Source organism: Scyliorhinus torazame, chromosome 13, assembly GCF_047496885.1.
Source record: "Scyliorhinus torazame isolate Kashiwa2021f chromosome 13, sScyTor2.1, whole genome shotgun sequence".
NCBI classification, from domain to species: Eukaryota; Metazoa; Chordata; class Chondrichthyes; order Carcharhiniformes; family Scyliorhinidae; genus Scyliorhinus; species Scyliorhinus torazame.
This window is the reverse complement of record NC_092719.1, coordinates 138769980-138786396: the sequence shown is the minus strand read 5'-3', so window position 1 is coordinate 138786396 and position 16417 is coordinate 138769980. Positions and strand designations below refer to the sequence as shown.

At 45.1% G+C, this 16417-nt stretch overlaps 1 protein-coding gene across 23 annotated transcripts in view; it reads right to left on the bottom strand.

Moving 5' to 3' along the window:
- The window catches only part of LOC140388298 (contactin-4-like), a 3617424-nt gene that overhangs the window by 3134604 nt on the left and 466403 nt on the right, over nt 1-16417 (bottom strand). For all 23 annotated transcript variants that reach the window (XM_072472208.1, XM_072472210.1, XM_072472213.1 and 20 more), the window contains one exon: nt 646-735. The gene's annotated coding sequence lies outside the window, so the exon portion shown is untranslated. The remainder of the gene's footprint in view (nt 1-645; nt 736-16417) is intronic.

Below are 16417 nucleotides of genomic sequence, written 5' to 3'. Positions count from 1 at the left end.
ACACACACAATATCGCAGCCAATCACCAGTGAGAGCACACGCACTATAAAACAGGGAACACCACAGTTCCCGCTCATTTTCTACCAGGACATAGCTCAGAGCACAGAGCTCACAGCGTGCCACTCAGACATACACCATGTGCTGAGTGCCTCACTAAGATAGTGCTAGGGCTGGGTCCACAGGTTAGTTGGTGAAGTACGAACCACAGCCAGAAGTTAATAGTTATTATTGTACAGAATAATAAAACAGAGTTGTACCATCTACAACCGTGTTGCGTCGTTTGTGTATCGGAACACCCAACACGACAGACACAAAAGGAAATGACACATGCTTTGAATCAGTTGTTAAAAGAAAACAAGAATATTTACATCTCAAAGGGCCAAAGTATCTCCAACTTATGTTTATTGACAAAACGTATTGCACCGACGTTTATTGCATTTAGCTGTACGAAAACACTTCATCCCAGTGTGGATGGAGAACAATGATGCCATTCTACTACAATCTGCAACCAACATAATGTGCTTTCAGAGCATCAACAACTGAAACCCTGGATGCAAGTGCATTCTGCCATTCAGGTTTTTAAAAAAATCACATAACTTAACATGAATCAATCAAGCAATTATAATTGCTCAGCAAATTACTTACCAATTGGACTTCGCAATGGCTCTTTGAAGTATTCAATTTTTTCTCCATTAGTCCTTTTGTAGCAAAATTCGGCTCTGCTTTCTAAAGGCTCTGTTAAGCAAAGAATAACAAATGCATAATTTTTTTTTTTTTAAATTTCGAGTACCCAATTATTTTTTCTCCAATTAAGGGGCAATTTAGTGTGGCCAATCCACCAAACCTGCACATCTTTGGGTTGTGGGGGTGAAACCCACGCAGACATGGGGCGAATGTGCAAACACCATATGGACAGTTACCCAGGGCTGGGATTCGAACCCGGGTCCTGGGCGCCGCAGTCCCAGTGCTAACCACTGCGCCACATGCTGCCCCACAATATTTTTAATCAATGGCTGAGATACTATTGGACAAATATTTTCACAAAATTCATTCACACATTAATTGGACTAATTTTAACCCAACAGTGCAAGCAAGATCAGGATGTGCATGTCGAGTGGCTCATATGTGATATCTGAATTGACTCAAACTGCTCATTAGAACAAATTCAAATCAAAAGGATTTGCCACAATTCAATATGAGCACAAACATCATACAGCATTCGTCCAACAATTCAAATTTTAGCTTAGGCATAGAATTGGACTTGCCACAAATAACTTGTTGATTAAGCTTGTGACTTCTAAGCAGTAAATATAACACCATGATCGATTAAATCACCACAAAAAGTGTCACATCTTTGTTTCAGAATTATAACACAGTGAGATACAATTTTATATGACATCTCAATTTCATGATTCAAGCATCACCGTTATTATTTAATCAACAGTTCAAAATCAGCTCTCCAATGACCCTTTCATTTCTGCTCCTGTACATGAATATGCATTGAATTACATTGAATATACAACACAGAAGCAGGCCATTTGGTCCAAATAATCCACTCCAGCCACATTTCATCTCACTCTATAAGCCTAACCCTACACTCCCTTCTCCCTCATTTGCTTTTCTATAATATTTGCCTCACTGCTCCCATGATAGTGAGTTCAACATTCTCACCACTCTCTGGGTAAAGAGGTTTCATCTCATATTTGATTTCTTAATGATTATCTTACATTCATGGCTTTGGGTTTTGCTCCATCCCATTAGTGAAAAAAACTTTTATTTCAAGCCTTTAGGCCATACCTTAGCCTTCACTTTTCAAAGATTTAATAATACCCAGCGGATTCATCCTTCCCTCAATTCTGGTATCATTCTTGTAAATCTTCTTTGCACCTTCTCCAGTGTTTTGCTATTCTTGGATAATATGGCAAGCAGAACTGTGCGCTGTGCGGTCCAGCCAAGATTCAAAACAAGCTGAGAATAACTTCGCTGTTTTTTAATTCTATCTCTCGAGAAATGGATCCCAGTGCTAGGTTTGCTTTTGATTTCCAAGTATAAACATTAATATAAATTGCAAACAACAGTGATTCCAACACTAATCTTTATGGGACTTTATTCCCGCATTCTGATGCTCTGCAAAGCTATCCTTTTCCTCCTAATGTCAGGTTTCTATCTTGCAGCCATCCATTCTGCTATTTGTTCCATACTCCACATACACTTATTTACTGGTCTTTTATGGAGTGCCAAATCAACCGCCCCCTGGAATCTAGAGAAATTACATCCACTGTGTTAACCTTGTTCATTCTCTCTGTTATCTCCTGAAATAATATCAATGAAGGTTTGTCAAGCAAAACTTTCCCTTTTTGAAATCTATGCTGGCTCTTCATTATTATGTTTTTAGTTAATGGATTTATTTTATTTTCTCCTTCTGTAAGGATTTCATTATTTTTCCTACACCCACGATTAAGTTGACTACTCTATGACTACTCCTTAAACATGCTCTGTTTCCCTTCTTAAATTTAAGGATAATGTTGCTCTCCACTGATCTTCTGGCAGTGCGCCTTTTCTCTAAACCTTAAAACCTTTGAAAGCAAATACCTCCACTTTTACAGTTTCCCTCCAAAGAGTACAAACACTTTGGGCATGATCGAAAGGCCTTGTCACATCCAATTTGGTGACGCAAAGAGGCCATTAAATCTCATGAGATTTGCAATGCTCAGAACCCCTCGTGAGCGTGAGCTCTAATGAGATTATGCAAGACGTCGTGATCTGGATCTCGCCCTCGCTGGGTGAGATCCAGATTTACATGTTTAAGTGAGCCATTAGGTTCATTTAAACATCTTGGTGCTCGATTCTCCTGAGGCCCAGGAACGGACGCCCACATCTGGGAGACTTCGGCATGCCATCATTTAACACTGGTCCACACAAACATGAATCAGGTGTAACGGCACGTGGAGGAGTTCTCCCAGGCAATTAAAGGCTCCCAGCCAGTCGGCACTGGGCATGGTGTTACCCTGTCACTCACACTTGCACATTAGCACTGCCATCCTGGCACCTTGGCACTGCCAACTGGGTACTCTGGCAGTGCTACCCTGGAGCTGCCACCCCGGTACTGCTAGGGTGCTTGGGTGGCACATCCAGGCTGGAAGGGGCAGTGACGGTGCTGGGGTGACAGTGCAAAGGTGCCCAGGTGCTAGGATACCCATGCCAATGACCGGGCATGTAGGTGCCCTGCACTTAACAGGTGGAGTTGGGGAGGGGGAGTGCTTGAGGATCCCCTAAGAAGTGAATTGGGCAGTGGGTGGTCGAGATTCACCGGTGGGTTGGCGGAAAGGGATCAAGAGTTTTGGGTGGCATTTAAAAATCGTCAGTGCAGGAGGTGAGGTAAGTCCAGCCTTGGCAGGGCATTCCCGACCGAGGCCAGAAAACAGAGCCCCGTCTGATAGCGGGGTTTGACATGTGCACACCACTCATTTTCAAAGGGATATGGGGCGAAATTCTCCGGAAACGGCGCGATGTCCGCCGACTGGCGCCCAAAACGGCGCAAATCAGACGGGCATCGCGCCGCCCCATAGGTGCGGAATGCTCCGCATCTTTGGGGGCCGAGCCCCAACCTTAAGGGGCTAGGTCAGCGCCAGACGAATTTCCGCCACGCCATGTGGCAGAAAAGGCCTTTGGTGCCCCGCCAGCTGGCGCGGAAATGACATCTCCAGGCGGCGCATGCGCGGAAGCGTCAGCGGCCACTGACGGCATTCCCGCGCATGCGCATTGGAGGGAGTCTCTTCCGCCTCCGCCATGGTGGGGACCGTGGCGGAGGCGGAAGGGAAAGAGTGCCCCCACGGCACAGGCCCGCCCGCGGATCGGTGGGCCCCGATCGCAGGCCCCGGGGGGGCACCCCCCGGGGCCAGATCGCCCGGCACCTCCCCCAGGACCCCGGAGCCCGCCCGCGCCGCCTTGTCCCGCCGGTAAGGTAGGTGGTTTAATTTACGCCGGCGGGACAGGCATTTTAGCGGCGGGACTTCGGCCCATCTGGGCCGGAGAATCGAGCGGGGGGGCCCGCCAACCGGCGCGGCGCGATTCCCGCCCCCGCCGAATATTCGGTGCCGGAGACTTCGGCAACCGGCGGGGGCGGGATTCACGCCAGCCTCCGGTGATTCTCCGACCCGGCGGGGGGGGTCGGAGAATCTCGCCCATGAGATTGATGCAATTTCCTACAAGATTGGAAGGCATGGGGCGATTCCGGCGAACAGTTGTTTCAACGAGCATACCATGAGATTCAAGTGAATGCAAATAGTGCTGCTCATGCAACCAGCCAGCGGGATAAACAACCCACCATTAACTCACCAATTATTAAAATTGCAAACTGTTTTTACACCGGTGTGTTTTCACTTTCTGCTGGCCATTAGATTCTCCGCTCCCACCTGCCACAAAACCTGCCGCAGGCGGGATGGGAGAATTCCATTTTGAACACTTCTATTAAATGTGCTCTCAATCTTCCCTTCTCTAATGATATCAACCCCAGCTTCTTCAATCTTTCCACATAACTGAAGTCCCTCATCCCTGGAAACATTCTCTTTTTTCACTCCGTCTAACGTCTTCACATCCTCCTTGAAATGTGATGCCCAGAAGTGGACACAGCACTCCAGTTCAAGCCAAGCGAGTGCAATATTTAAAGGGTCATCATAGCTTCTGCTCCATCTCAATGCCCCTCTATATTAAGCCCAGGGTCCTGTGTGCTTTACTAATCATCTCTCAAAGGTTAGGTTCGATAAACTCGGTCTGTTCTCACTGGAACAACGGAGGTTGAGAGGCGACTTAATAGAGGTCTACAAGATTATGAGAGGCATTGACAGAGTGGATAGTAAGATGCTCTTTCCTAGAGTAAAAGAGTCAAGTACTAGGTTTAAAATGCGTGGTAAAAAGTTTAGAACAGATGTGCGAGCCATGTTTTTTACACAGAGGGTGGTAAATATATGGAACGCGCTGCGTGTGGAGGTGATGAGAGCAGGTACGATCGCGGCATTTAAGGGACATCTAGACAAATATATGAATAGCGTGGGAATGGAAGGATACGGACTCCGTAAGTGTAGATGTTTTTAGTTTAGGCAGGTACCATGGTCGGCGCAGGCTTGGTGGGCTGAAGGCCCTGTTCCTGTGCTGTATTGTTCTTTGTTGTTTTGTTCTCAACTTGCTGGCCACCTTTGATGATTTCAAGTACATATATCCCCTTGACCCTCTGCTCCTGCACCCCTTTTAGAATTGTACTCTTTATTTTATATTGCCTTTCTTTGTTATTCCTACCAAAACAAATTATTTCACACTTCTCTGCGTTAAATTTCATCTGCCACTTGTCTGCCTACTACCACCAATAATAAATTGTAATTTTTCACCATCCTTCCCATGTTTCACAGTACTTGATTTGCAAATTTTGAAATTGTGCCCTGTACACCCATGTCTCAGTCATTAACAGATATGAAGAGGTAAGGTTCCGCTGTACGTTCCCATTCTGGGGGAAGGGATGGTGGGTGGCTGGACATTGACATAGAATTTACAGTGCAGAAGGAGGCCATTCGGCCCATCGAGTCTGCACCGGCTCTTGGAAAGAGCACCCTACGCAAGCCCACACCTCCACCCTATCCCCATAACCCAGTAACCCCACCCAACACTAAGGGCAATGTTTGGACACAAAGGGCCATTAATCATGGCCAATCCACCTAACCTGCACATCTTTGGACTGTGTGAGGAAACCGGAGCACCCGGAGGAAACCCACGCATACACGGGGAGAACGTGCAGACTCCGCACAGACAGCGACCCAAGCCGGGAATCAAACCTGGGACCCTGGAGCTGTGAAGCAATTGTGCAAACCACTATGCTACCATGCTGCAGATGTACCTGTGTTTCCAAGATTCCAGTGTTAATAGCCTGAACTGCAGTGACCAACAATCAATTGAAGGTTTATTTGTTTTGCTGATTTTGTGTATACAGTTAATCAAAGTGACTACATTTCATGTTATGGTGAAATTTGTTTCAGGAAGATATGCACTTCTATTTTACTTCAGTGTTCATTCTGACATAAACAAAGCAAAGTTGTTATTTTCACAAACTCTATCTTGTCAGTTTTGTTGGGTTAAAGATCAGCTCAGGTGACAGTTAGTCTTATTGTACCAAACCAATGTGATGTTAACCCTATAGCATTGTAATGCAAAATGTCTACGTGAGATAATGTCCAAATATTTATATTTAGTCTTTTTCCCAAAAATATTGATCAATTCTGGGAAGACTTAATAAATGTTGCTGGCTATTTGGTAGCACGAAGTCTAGTCTTTAACTGGTTGATTTTATATCAGTGACAATGTTGTCTCAATTCACCGATATAATTTCTTTTAGCCTTAACAAGTATGTTCACCTCTAATTGCTGTTTTAAGGACTGTAAGTCAACTCCATTTGTTCTAATAGCTGTGTATATAATGCCACAAGATGTTTCATGGTGTTTCCTCCAGCTATTTAATACGTTGGGCAGGATTCTCTGTTTGGGAAACCATGTTCTCTCATCAGAGCTGAATTGCACCTGATTTGCATTCGTAATGGGACTGCAAATCAGGAAGTGATTCCCAATCCTTAATCATGCAAATTTTTGAATGGCAAGGCGAGGAATTGCAAGGGGTTCCCTAGGGTATCCCACTATGGGGCCGCCATTTTGAGCAGACGACCCAACAGCGAGGACCCACGGCTGCCCGCCTCCCTCCCCGGCAGCACCATTCTGCCTCCCTCATGGGATTTTCTGGGTCAAACCCCCCCACCCCCCAGTACGGGTAACCCAGCCCCCCTTACCAGAGAGCCCCTAATTATAGGGATCCCCAGCGACCCTCCAGAAAAGAGACCCCTATCTCAAAGCCCCCCAGAAAAGAGACCTATGTCTGGAAGATAGTGAGCAATCCAGACAGGGGCAGTGAAAAAAATTACTGTTGTAACACTCACCTGGGCATACCTATGCTGGCAGACACAGAAAGCACCAAGTGTTAATTCATGGAAAGAGAAACCAGGCAGCTGTTTTTAAACCCAGATTCTTGAGCTGCAAGCCATTCATTCATTCCCTTTCTCGGCTGTAATTGACAGCTTCCACACACTCACAGCTGTCAACCTTGCATCATTCATCTTCCTTCACGGTTGAGTAACTCAGAGTGCTCTAACTACAATGTTTATAAACATCAACTACTTCAAAGAGAGTTAAGTGCTGCCAATTTCCAGCTCATCACTTCAAAATCACAGCTGCCTGGTTTCTCTTTCCAGGAATTGATATGTGGTGCTTTCGGTGTCTGAGCCAGCAGGTGCTCATTTTTGTTACAACAGTAATTTATGTTACATCAGTAATTCTTTCACTGTCTCTCCCTAGACTGCTCACTAGCTTCCAGACAGGGGTCTATTTTCTGGGTGGAAGCCTGACAGGGGTCTCTTTTCTGGGGCCTTCCTGGCAGGAGTCTCTTTTCTGGCGAGTCTGTGGGGGTCCCTTTATTCAGGAGGTCTCGCGGGGGGGGGGGGGGGGTCTCTTTATTTATGGGGTCTCTGGGGGGGCAGTGAGGGCATCTATTGGGGGTGGGGTTGGCAGGTCTTGCATTGTGGGTGAGGGAGGGTGGCCCTCAGATTGAGCTTCGAGCGACCTCCCTCGGGAGTTACCCCCTTGGCCCATCATGAGGTCCACCATGCCAGCGCCACGCTTGTTCTTATTTGTAATGATCCTCACCCACTTAATTTCAAGCCCAAAGGATCAGAGAATCACGCTGGCCTGGAGAATAAGATGGCTGGCCCACTGGTGCAAACCTCGAACCCGCTGCCAGCGGGGGGCTGCAGCATCAGAAACTGATTGGTGCCAATCCCGATTTATCCCAGACCCTGGATTCTCCACCGCATCGGGAACTCTACTACCGGCAGCAGGCAACGGAGATTTATTTTTTCATTCGTTCATGGGGTGTGGTCTGCCAGCATTTATTGCCCATCCCTCATTGTGCTTGAGGGGCAGTTAAGAGTCAACCATGTTACTGTGGATCTGGAGTCACATTTAGGCCAGACCAAGTAAGGACAACAGATTTCCTTCTCTAAAGGACATTAATGAACCAGATGGGTTTTTCAAACAATCAACAATGGTTTCATGGTCATCTTTAGACTTTTAATTCCAGATTTCTATTGAACTTTGGCAGCATGGTAGCACAAGTGGATAGCACTGTGACTTCACAGCGCCAGGGTCCCAGGTTCGATTCCCTGCTGGGTCATTGTCTGTGCGGAGTCTGCACATTCTCCCCGTGTCTGCGTGGGTTTCCTCCGGGTGCTCCGGTTTCCACCCACAGTCCAAAGACATGCAGGTTAGGTGGATTGGCCATTCTAAATTGCCCTTAGTGTCCAAAAAGGTTAGGAGGGGTATTGGGTTACACCCCCCCCCACCCCCAGTAAAGGTGGAAGTGAGGGCTTAATGTGGGTCGGTGCAGACTCGATGGGCCGAATGACCTCCTTCTGCACTGTATGTTCTAATTCAAATTTCACCATCTGCAGTGGTGGGATTTGAACCTGGGTCCCCAGAGCAATACTCTGGGTCTCTGGTTTACTAGTAATACTCTGGGTCTCTGTTTTACTAGTCTAGTGACAATATCACTACACCACCACCTCCCCAGTGCAGCCCATTAAGTTTCCGCTAAATCCCAATATTTTGTAACATGTTATTTATCACATCTTGTAAAATGATGAAAAGTTAAATGTTTTAATTTGACCTTTTTTTTTAGGCACAATGCAAATCTAACCTGCAATGTAAATCTAACCTGCAAGTTAGCCCCATCTCAATCCTCCCAGGAATCACATTGCATTGTTATGTAGGCTCAGCCAATAACCAGGCAATAAGTTTGGGAATTTATTTTGTTGAATAAATGAACTTCTAAATGTTTTCATACGTTAGGGGTTATTATAAAATGACTAAAGGAAGGGAAGGCCGTGCAAGCAATTCCTCTGACTAGCCTAGTGCCAAAGAAAACAAATTAGTCTTCATGAACAATGTAAGCCCAGCTGTGAGAGAATTTTTTGATGGTCGGAAAACACAAAGAAGTATGAAGAAGGAAATCTTTCATCTAAATTACTGGGACAGCTACCATATCAAATACATTAATCAGCACACCAGTTTATTTGGAAAGGGACCTCAGGTATAACCAATCTATAAGGTACTGCAAGCCATCAGTGGCAGCAGAACTATATTTAACTGCAATGTGTAACCTCATGACCTGGCATATCTGTCAGACTATCATTACAAATCAGGAGATCAACCTTGGTTCATGAATCATGCTAAAGAGCATGCCAGGAGTAGCACAGGGCATACCTAAAAATGAGGTGCCAACCTGGTGAAGCTACAACACAGGACTACATGCCTGCAAATAACAACGGATGCAGCATGCTACCTACAGAACTATCTGATTCCATAATCACCAGATCAGGTCAAAGCTCTGCAGTCCTCCCACATCCAATTGTGAATAGTGAATAATTAAACAACTAATCGGAGAAGGAGGCTCCACAAGTATCACCATCTTTAAGTGCAAACGATGCGATTGAAACATTTGCAACCATCTTCAGCCAGAAGTGCCAAGTGGATGAACAATACCAGCCTCCTCCTGAGATCCCAGGTATGATAGATGCTGCTCTTCACCCAATTTATTCACTTCATATGATGGGAAGAAATGGTTGAAGGTATTGAATAAAGCAATGGCTATGGGGTCTGACATTCACCAAGAGTACTGAAGACCTGTGCTCTAGTATTAACCGTGTCCTCAGTCAAGTTGTTCCTGTTCAGCTACTAGCATCAAGCCGACAATGTGGAACATTGACCAGTTACGTCCTGTCCACAAAAAGCAGGACAAATTCAATCTGCTCAATTACTGCCTCTCAGTCTATACGCTCAATAATCAGCAAGGTGATGGAAAGTATAATTGACAGGCTATCAAGCTGCACTTACAGAGCCTTAATCTGAAGTTTCAATACGGGTCATACCAATCGCATAGGAAGATGTTGTGGTTTTTGGAGGCAAATCATTTCAGCTCCTGAGGGTCTTCAGGTCCTAGGCTCACCCATTTCTATCTGATTTGTCAATGGCTATCCCTACATCTGAAGGTCAAAAGTAAAAATGTTCATTTATTGCACTATGTCCAGTGCCATTCCAGACTCCTCAAACACTAGAGCAGTCCATGCCCACGTGCAGCAAGAACATTACCATCTGCAAGTTCCCCTCAAACTACATACCATGATGACTTGGAACTATATCCTCGTTCCTTTACAGTCACCGGGTAAAACACCTGGAACTATCTTCCAAACAGCACTATGGGTGTTCTTACATCACATAGTTTGCAGTGGTTCAAGAAGACGACTCACCATCACCGTTGTAAGCACAATTACGGTTGGACAACAAATGCTGACCTTGGTTCACATCACATGACTTACTAAATAAATGGTAACTATTGAAAATGTTTTTTTCTAAAATACTCTGATGCACAGTTGTATATATGCTGAAAACTATGTTTGCCCCTATAAATCTAATCAGTTTACCACTTGGGGCTTAGTTGGGAATAATCTGAGTCAGAAGGCTTGCTTGGGTTCAAGTCCCACTCCAGAGACTTCAACATCAAAGTTTCGACTGATACTCCATTACAGTACCAAGAGAATGCTGCATTCTCAGATGCAACGTTAAATCTTGGCCCCATCTGTTTTCCTCGGTGGATGTAAAAGATTCCATGGGATTGTTTAAAAAATAGAGCAGAGACATTTCCTTGGTGTCCTGGCCAAAGCGTATTCCTCATTTTACATGATTGAAAAAAGACAAATTATCTGGTCATCATCTCATTGCTGTTTGAGGGAGCTTGTTGTGTGCAAATTGACTGCCATAATTCCTATATTGCAACAGTGACTCAATTTTAAAAGTACTTCATTATCTATACAATGGTCCCCCTGGGTTATGAATGCAATATATAAATGTAAGTTTTTATAATTTCCAAAGTGAATTAATTTAGGCTGTCTCTTCTCAAATAGTTTTCTTCCATGGAGAAGCAATGCTCCCCTAATGTATATATGCTTTTCAGAAGCCTCTTCTATCAATATAATGCGTGAGCATTATGCAAGTTACAAAAAGATAAGTGTCACTATTCGAATAGATCTATTTGCCTGTATCAGTATTAGCCCATAATTTGCTTCTATATGAATAAATTTGCTTCTATATGAATAAAAGACTATTTGTTTGAACCAATCCTGCAGTATAAGATGTGATTTTAATTATTTTTTATATTCATAGAAATTATATCAGCGCAATGATTGAGACAGAGCTCAAAGAAGGGGAAGATTGGGAAATAATATTCCTGGTGACAAGGCATTCAGGAAAGATATAGGGCGGGATTCTCCATCTCTAAGACTAAGTGTTGACGCCGACGCAAAATTTGTGGACGTTCACGGCAGCAAAATTGGCGCCATTTTGGATTGATTCAGCAACTGTGGAGGGGCTAGCACCGGCACCATGTGGAATATAAGAGATTCCAATGAAAAACGGTGCGGGATTTGCCGGGTCCGTGATTGACACTCGGGAGGCTGACAAGCTGCAGCCGCATATACACATTACAATCCCCACACACACTCATCCCAGCCAACAAGATGGCACTGGTTGTGCTGGAGCACACCCATACAGCTGATGGGTCAGCTAGGGCCAGAGGGCACCTTGAGGGGTGGCCTGGGGGAACATCTATACGACCCATGGCCCTAAGTTCACAGTGGGCTGTTAACGGCGTGTGTAGCTGCATGGCTGCCTTGACGACTGAGGAAATGGTGTTCCGTGCCCATCCACCGTGACCTCACAGCCCACGTCCTGACCACACCCCACTACTCCCTCTGGCCCTGGTAAAAGCTCCCCGGCCAGCAACACAACTGTCAGCAAACAATAGCAATGTTGAACACTTTTCGTGCCCCCTCTCTCTCCCTCAGCAGCCATGACGCCAGTTTCATGATTTTTAAAAGCATAAATGAACCGTGCCGTCGGGAACTCAGGCCGGGTCGGGCCCGCTAATGACATGCAAACAGTGCTTACTGTACGTGCGTTCCGGACCACATTGATGCCGCTGTCAAGGTGACAGAGAATTGCAATTTGGCGTCAAATTGGCAGCCACCATGATTTTAGTGTCGGAACCTATTCTCCGCCAATCACGTTTTACGATTTCAGCACCTGCCAACAGAGAATCTCGCCATGGTGTACAGGGTTATCTGTACTGATTAAGGAAATAAATAGAGCACTGGAGTGAAATCAGGTTGTTGAGGGATCAATAATAGGGTCTATCTGGTTGCAGTGAAGGAATGATAGAGGGGCCATTACATAATGGATGTATACCATAGACTACCAAATAGTGGGAAGAAGGTAGAGGGGAAAATTTGAAGGCAAATTACAGAAACGTAAAGAAACGGCAGAGTAGTGATCATGGACAATGTGAGGGATTGTCAAATAGACTGTTGCAATAAAAAGGAGGAGGAATTCCTGTAAAATGTGCAATGGAACTTTCTTGATCAGAGTGTTTCCTGTTAAAAGAGAAAGGAAACAGATTTAGTTCTGTGCAATGAAGAAGAGTATTTTATAGTTGAGGAATATTTGGAAAAGAGGGATCATACTATCATGTTTAGAATAGGTGCGGAAAAGGATAAAGAACAATCAAGGGTAAAACATTTAACTGGAGGAGGGTTAATTTTAATGAGCTGACAAAGAATACGGCCCAGGTGCATTTGAATGAAAAATTGGTTGCAAAAATAGTAATTGAACAATGGGAGGACTTCATTGGGTAACTACTTGGGTATTGAGGCAACACATTCCTGTAAGAGGGAAAAGAAAAGCATTGAAAACTTAGAGCTCCCTGGATGATCAAAAATATAGGGATTAAAATTAGGCAGAAAAAGGAGGCTCATGACAAATGGGAGACTCATAATATGGTCGTCAGTCAAGCTGAATATAGCAAGTGCAAAGGAGATTTAAAAAGGGAAATAATATTAAAGAGAAATTTACTCAAACGGTACTAGAATTAAGGAACTTGTGGAGATACAATTTGCTCTTGGAACAGAAAAGTTTAAGAGGATATTTGATAGCGCTGTCCAAAATTATGTACAGTCTTGATAAAGTAATGGGAAACTATCTTTAATTGCAAGGCATCAATAACCAGAGGATACAGGTGTTATATTGTTATATTATTGCAAAATAATTGTGGAATTGTACAATCATGCAAAAGTATACATGTGGAGTCAGGGTACCAAATCACTCACTACTACACTACAGTCAGTGTATCAAAACAGCAATGTATAATTTTGCAGGACATGGAGAGATCTGGAGAAATACACTTAATATCAGCTGCAGTATTTGCAACTAAAAGTTTGATTAATTTGAAATTCTGGGAACCACAAGACATAACAACAATTGGCAAAAGAACTTGAGGTAACATAAAGATATCTTTTTTATGTCGCAATTTGTAGGACGTGATTTACCAGCCGCGTCCTGCCAGAATCGGGATGGGATGCGGCCAGTAGATCCATCAAGAGGCCTCTTCCGGGATTCCTGACAGTCGTTATGCCCCACAAAATCTAACAAGATCTCGCAAGATCTAATGAGATCATATGATCGTGGGACCAGGTGAACAGCACTTGCAGGGGAGGGGGGGGGGGTCTCCCAGGTGATCAGAGACACTGGGGGGTGCTTGGAATCTTGCCAGGGTGACACCTTGGCACTGTTGATGCCATCTGGACATCATGGCACTGCCACCAGGGTGTAAGCCTGGCACTGTCAAGGTGCCCAGCCTTGGATTGCCAGGCTGGCGGGGGCACTGACAGGGTGTCAGGCCAGCAGTACCAAGGTGCCCGGGTAGCATTTTCACCTATACTGGGGATCGGGCCCAGGGGGTAACCTGCCCGTATGGGGTGGGGTACGGTGGGGGGGGGGGGGGTCTGGATGAGTTGGCATGTTGAGGGAGGCCGGTGTTGGGTAGGGGTAGAGAGATTGGGGCGCAATTTCCGATCTCTGCCTGCACTAGCGAGTGGAGCTCCTCATTTCAGGAAATGCCACTGAGTGCGGCCTTAGAACAATAGAACAAGACAGCGCAGTACAGGCCCTTCGGCCTTTGATGCTGCACCGACCTGTGAAACCACTCTAAAGCCCACTATTCCATTTTCATCCATATGTTTATCCAATGACCATTTAAATGCCCTTGATGTTGGTGAGTCTACTACCGTTGCAGGCAGGGCATTCCATGCCCATACTACTCTCTGAGTAAAGAACCTACCTCTGACAGCTGTCTTCTATCTACCTCCCCTCAATTTAAAGCTATGTCCCCTCGTGCTAGCCATCACCATCCGAGGAAAAGGGCTCTCACTGTCCACCCTATCTAATCCTCTGATCATCTTGTATGCCTCAATTAAGTCACCTCTTAACCTTCTTCTCTCTAATGAAAACAGCCTCAAATCCCTCAGCCTTTCCTCATATGATCTTCCCTCCATACCAGGCAACATCCTGGTAAATCTCCTCTGCACCCTTTCCAATGCTTCCACATCCTTCCTATAATGCGGTGACCAGAACTGCACGCAATATTCCAAATGCAGCCGCACCAGAGTTTTGTACAGCTGCAACATGACCTCATGGCTCTGAATCTCAATCCCTCTACCCATAAAAGCTAACACACCGTACGCCTTCTTAACAACCCTATCAACCGGGGTGGCAACTTTCAGCGATCTATGTACATGGACACCGAGATCTCTCTGCTCATCCACACTACCAAGAATCTTACCATTAGCCCAGTACTCTGTATTCCTGTTACTTCTTCCAAAATGATCACCTCACACTTTTCTGCATTAAACTCCATTTGCCACTTCTCAGCCCAGCTCTGCAGCTTATCTATGTCCCTCTGTAACCTGCAACATCCTTCCGCACTGCCCACAACTCCACGGACTTTAGTGTCATCCGTAGATTTACTCACCCATCCTTCTACATTTATAAAAATAATAACAGCAATGGCCCCAAAACAGATCCTTGTGGTACACCACGAGTAACTGAACACCAGACTGAACATTTCCCATCAACCATCACACTCTGTCTTCTTACAGGTAGCCAATTTCTGATCCAAACCGCTAAATCACCCTGAATCCCATGCCTCTGTATTTTCTGCAATAGCCTACCGTGGGGAACCTTATCAAATGCTTTACTGAAATCTTTTTACACCACATCAACTGCTTTACCCTCACCCACCTGTTTGGTCACCTTCTCAAAGAATTCAATAAGGTTTGTGAGGCACGACCTACACTTCACAAAATCGTGTTGACCATCCCGAATCAAATTATTCCTTTCTAGGTGATTATAAATCCTATCTCTTATAATCCTTTCCAAGACTTTGCCCACAACAGAAGTAAGACTCACTGGTCTACAGTTACCGGGGTTGTCTCTACTCTCCTTCTTGAACAAGGGGACAACATTTGCCATCCTCCAGTCTTCTGGCACTATTCCTGTAGACAATGACGACATAAAGATCAAAGCCAAAGGCTCTGCAATCTCCTCCCTAGCTTCCCAGAGAATCCTAGGATAAATCCCATCCGGTCCTGGGGACTTATCTATTTTCACACTTTCCAGAATTGCTAACACCTCCTCCTTATGTACCTCAATCCCGTCTAGTCTAGTTGCCTGTATCTCAGTATTCTCCTCGACAACATTGTCTTTTTTCTGTGTGAATACTGATGAAAAATATTCATTTAGCGCCTCTCCTATATCCTCGGACTCCACGACAACTTCCCACTAATGTCCTTGACTGGCCCTACTCTTACTCTAGTCATTCTTTTATTCCTGACATATCTATAGAAAGCTTTGGGCTTTTCTTTGATCCTACCTGCCAAGGACTTCTCATGTCCCCTCCTGGCTCTTCTAAGCTCTCTCTTTAGGTCCTTCCTGGCTAACTTGTAACTCTCAAGTGCCCTAACTGAACCTTCACAACTCATCTTTACATAAGCCTTCTTCTTCCTCTTGACAAGAGATTCAGCTACTTTAGTAAACCACGGTTCCCTCGCTTGACCACTTCCTCCCTGCCTGACAGGTACATACTTATCAAGTACATGCAGTAGTTGTTCCTTGAACAGGCCCTACTCCAGCAGAAGGCAGTAGAGCGGTGCTGCTGATTGGCCGTTACAGGGGAAATTTGCATACGTCCGTGTGCTCACCCTTACTTGGAGGTGGTTTGTGAAGGAGCTGCTGATAAGTGACACTTAAACCTGAAACACTTCTTCAGTGTTTTCCTCCCTACCCCCTCCTCTAACCAAAAAAAACCAACCGCTGTAAGGATCAAGAGGAAGGCGCGAGGGTAGGTAGAAGTGGAAAGTTGAACCGTGATGTCACAGCCTGCAGGT